General features: G+C 53.1%; 1 protein-coding gene across 1 annotated transcript in view; it reads left to right on the top strand.

The window, feature by feature from the left end:
* The first annotated feature begins 1,353 nt into the window (after positions 1-1,353).
* KIAA1683 (KIAA1683 ortholog) overlaps positions 1,354-4,771 on the top strand; it is a 27,242-nt gene continuing 23,824 nt past the window's right edge. Inside the window, 1 exon segment of the mRNA XM_011990253.1 lies at positions 1,354-1,460. The gene's annotated coding sequence lies outside the window, so the exon portion shown is untranslated.

Below are 4,771 nucleotides of genomic sequence, written 5' to 3'. Positions count from 1 at the left end.
CCTTTCAGGAACTTCTCCACCCAAATTCCCAATATCTTGCCCTGCTGACCTCAGGGTCTTTGCATGGCTGCAGCTGTAGTTCTGTGCCAGCTACTCTTCTTCCCCCAGTCATCCAGCCGAGCGCCACCTCCCAACCTCAGCTGCACAGTCCTCGGAAACCTGTCCCCAGTAGCCCTCAGGCTGGGCCAGCACCTTTCTGGGCTCCCACAGCCTCCAATTGCACTGAGAACTCCCAGTTTGCGTTTAGCTGGTTGACAGCACAGAAGGGAACTGTTCTGATGAAACATTCAAAGGATGAGCCGGGCGCAGTGGCTCACGCCTGTAATCCCAGCACTTTGGGAGGCCGCAGCCCGCAGATCATTGGGGTCAGGAGTTTGAGACCAGCCTGGCCAACATGGTGAAATCCTGTCTCTACTAAAACTACAAAAATCAGCTGGGCGTGGTAGCATGCACCTGTAGTCCCAGCTACTCAGGAGGCTGAGGCACAAGAATCGCTTAAACCTGGGGAGGTGGGGGTTGCAGTGAGCCGAGATGGCACCACCGCACTTCAGCCTGGGCAACAGAGCGAGACTCCATCTCAAAAAACAGACAAAGGATTTAAACCCCATCCAACTGCCATCTGACACGTCCCTGATTTTGTCCAAAGTCACACCCACAGTATAGAGAAGATTTTGGAGAGGGTGGTCTCTGCAGGGGGGGGCCAGGCACCCCTGCTGGTTCGTGTCCTGGCAACCCCCAGCGGCTCCCCAGGGAAGCCAGGCGGAGGCTTCTGGGCCAGGCTGGCTTTGGCTGGAGCCAGCTGCACTGAGTCCAAGGTGCGTGTCAGCCTCGGCCCAGCCAGCGGTGACTCATGCTGGGCCCCAGCCCAGCCCCAGGAGGTGACCCAGGACAGCGGCCTGACTTCCCCTTACAGGGCTGTGGCTCAGGGTCAGTGCCCACTTTTGCCAGGCCCGGTGGTGATCCCAAGAGACATCAAGTCCAGTCCCACCCCAAGGAGCCCGCAGTCTCAGAGCCAGACCCCAGATATCGGTCAGAACCCGGACTGGCCCATTGCACCTTCTTTTTGGTTCCTTCCCATCTACGTATTTTATACCCCCCAATTCTTTGAGTTGTTTGTATCCTCACGCCTGGGGCAAATTCCAGCATACAGTAGGTGCTCAGAAAATGCCCATGGGGTGAAAGACCAAAGCTGCCTCTAGGTACATGGAGGGGGAGATTTGGGATTTCCTCTGTGCTGAGAACCCTTTCTACTCAGGATGAGCAGGTGTAGGTAGCAACTACCATGACCTTTGGCGCTGCCCTGCATCCTGTTCCCCAACCTCTGGCTGTGCCTTCTAGAATCCCCTCCCCCCAAGAGGTGGCAGGGATTGGCCAGAACTTGGCTTTGAGTCACAAAGCTGCTGCGGCACCAGGGCTCCAAGACTGGCCTTTCAGACTGCTGGGTTCAGCTTCAGGGGCAGGTGAGTGGGGCTGGTGGCTTTGGGGGCGGGTGAATGGGGCTGGTGGAGGGCTTGTGTGTGAGGGTTCATGGGGGACCCTGTCATTCTCCTCTGGCCCCCAGTGCCTTTGGAGCCCTTCTGGGCCTTCTGGGTGACTCCAAACGATGGATCAGCTCCTGGGCCCCTCAGATCAGGGGCTCTAGGGACCTCCAAAGCCTTGATGGTGGATTTGTTCACCCGTGATGGGGGACATCCTGGAGAGCCTGTTACGTCTCTTTATTATTTTTTAAAATAGAGATATCTTGCCCAGGCTGTCTTCAAACTCTTGGGCTCCAGCGATCCTCCCACCTTGGCCCCCCACAGTGCTCGGATTACAGGCAGTAGCCACTGTGCCCAGTCAAGCCTGTCGTGTCTCTTTGGGAACCTGAGGATGGTGATCTTACTTCTTGTGACAGATAGGGAAATTGAGGCTCAGAGGGGTTTACTCAAAGTTATAGAGCCAGTCGCTCGGCTTCTGTGTCCAGGGGGCCCCTATTCCTTCTTCTCATCCCCTACAATCCCGTTTCTCACCCCTTCTGGTTGAGTTCCTCTGAAGAGCTGTACTGTTTGGTTGATGTAACCTCAGCCCCTGAAATGGGCCCATTCGGCTCCCAAAGCTGCTGTCTCCAAGTTCTTTTTTTTTTTTTTTTTTTTTTGAGATGGAGTCTTGCTCTGTCACCCAGGCTGGAGTGCAGTAGCACGATCTCGGCTCACTGTAACCTCCGCCCTCCCAGGTTCAAGTGAGTCTCCTGCCTCAGTCAGGAGTTCGAGACTAGCCTGACCAATATGGTCAAACCCCATCTCTACTAAAAATACAAAAATTAGGCCGGGCGCGGTGGCTCACGCCTGTAATCCCAGCACTTTGGGAGGCCGAGGCGGGCAGATCACCTGTAGTCAGGAGTTCGAGACCAGCCTGACCAACATGGAGAAACCCCGTCTCCACTAAAAATACAAAATTAGCCAGGTGTGGTGGTGCATGCCTGTAATCCCAGCTACTCAGGAGGCTGAGGCAGAAGAATCACTTGAACCCAGAGGCGGAGGTTGCAGAGAGCCAGGATGGTGCCATTACACCCCAGCCTGGGCAACAAAAGCAAAATTCCATCTCAAAAATAATAATATTATTAATAATAATTAGGCCAGGCATGGTGGCTCGTGCCTGTAATCCTAGCACTTTGGGAGGCCGAGGCAGGCGGATCACTTGAGGTCAGGGGTTCGAGACCAGTCTGGTCAACATGGCGAAACCCTGTCTCTTTACTAAAAATACAAAAGTTAGCCAAGTGTGGTGGCGGGTGCCTGTAATCCCAGCTACTCAGGAGGCTAAGACAGGAGAATCACTTTGAACCGGGGAGGTGGAGGTTGCAGTGAGCCAAGATGGTGACACCACCTCAGCCTGGGCAACAGAGCAAGATTCTGTCTCAAAAAAATAAAAATAATAATAAATATATGTGTGTCAATTATCCATGCGTTGCCTCTTGTCTCTGAATGGACCCTTTCAATATGTGATAAAGGAATTTCTTTCGTTATGTCTCCTTTAAAGCAATCACAATGCTTGGCCGTGTGCAGTGGCTCATGCCTGTAATCCCAGCACTTTGGGAGGCTGAGGTGGGCGGATATCGAGGTCAGGAGATCGAGACCATCCTGGCTAACATGGTGAAACCCTGTCTCTACTAAAAATACAAAATATTAGCCGGGCATGGTGGTGGGTGCCTGTAGTCCCAGCTACTCAGGAGGCTGAGGCAGGAGAATGGCATGAACCTGGGAAGCGGAGCTTGCAGTGAGCCGAGATGGTGACAGTGCACTCCAGCCTGGGTGACAGAACGAGACTTCGTCTCAGAAAAAAAAAAAGTGAGCACAATGCCAAGAATTATCAATAGAGGGCGCTGGTGAGGCATTAGGGATAGAGGTGTGAAGACACCAGGTGAAGCCTGCCAGAGCCCCCTGGGTCTAGAACGTGGTCCTGCAACTTCGCAGTCTTGACCTGGTGAAAACCTTTCTGCAGCCCTCTTACACACAAAAAACAGAGGCCCCAAGGCCAGGCGCAGTGGCTCATGCCTGTAATCCCAGCACTTTGGGAGGCCAAGGTGGGTGGATCACCTGAGGTCAGGAATTTGAGACCAGCCTGACCAATATGATGAAACCCCATCTGTACTAAAAATACAAAAATTAGCTGGGCGTGGTGGTGGGTGCCTGTAATCCCAGCTATCCAGGAGGTTGAGGCAGGAGAATCGTTTGAACCCGGGAGGAGGAGGTTGCAGTGAATGGAGATTGCGCCACAGCACTCCAGTCTGGGCAACAAGAATGAAACTCAAAAGGAAAAAAAAAAAAAAAGTCCGGGTGCAGTGGCTCATGAGCGCCTGTAATCCCAGCACTTTGGGAGGCCGAAGCAGGCAAATCGCCTGAGATCAGGAGTTGGACACCAGCCTGGCCAACATGGTGAAACCTGCCTGGCCAACATGGTGAAACCCTGTCCCTCCAAACAAACAAACAAACAAAAATTAGATGGGTGTGGTGGTTCATGCCTGTAATCCCAGCTACTTGGGAGGCTGAGGCAGGAGAATCGCTTGAACCTGGGAGGCAGAGGTTGCAGTGAGCCAACATCGTGCATGCCACTGCACTCCAGCCTGGGTGACAGAGTGAGACTCTGTCTAAAAAATCATAAATAATAATGATAAAAGAACAGAGCCCCCACGGTGGGCCATAAACATTGAAGGTTTCCCGCCCCCACAACACCTAGGTTTCCAGTGCACATCCACGGCACCAACTGTTGATAACCTGTTCTCACATCTGCACCCTGGAGGGTGGGCCTTTTGCTTGTTCGGCAGCTCCAGACCAGCTCTGGCTTGGTTGATCTAGCAATTATCTCCGTTACATGTCAGGCAGGACCATACTTTCTCCAAGGAAGTCTGAATTCTCTCCAGATTTGCCCCTTTTTTGGGGATTCTCCCTCAGCCCTAAAGTACCACATAGAGTTTCCTTTTTTTTTTTTTTTTTTGAGACTGAGTTTTGCTGAGTCGCCCAGGCTAGAGTGCAGTAGTGTGATCTCAGCTCACTGTACCCTCTTCCTACCGGGTTCAACAGATTCTCCTGCGTCAGCCTGGTAAGTAGCTGGGATTACAGGCACTTGACGTCATGCTCAGCTAATTTTTTTTTTTTTGAGACGGAGTCTCGCTCTGTCACCCGGGCTGGAGTGCAGTGGCTGGATCTCGGCTCACTGCAAGCTCCGCCTCCCGGGTTCACGCCATTCTCCTGCCTCAGCCTCCCGAGTAGCTGGGACTACAGGCGTCTGCCACCTC

Source organism: Mandrillus leucophaeus, unplaced genomic scaffold (assembly GCF_000951045.1).
Source record: "Mandrillus leucophaeus isolate KB7577 unplaced genomic scaffold, Mleu.le_1.0 Scaffold11, whole genome shotgun sequence".
NCBI lineage: Eukaryota > Metazoa > Chordata > Mammalia > Primates > Cercopithecidae > Mandrillus > Mandrillus leucophaeus.
This window is presented reverse-complemented; position numbering and strand designations above follow the sequence as displayed.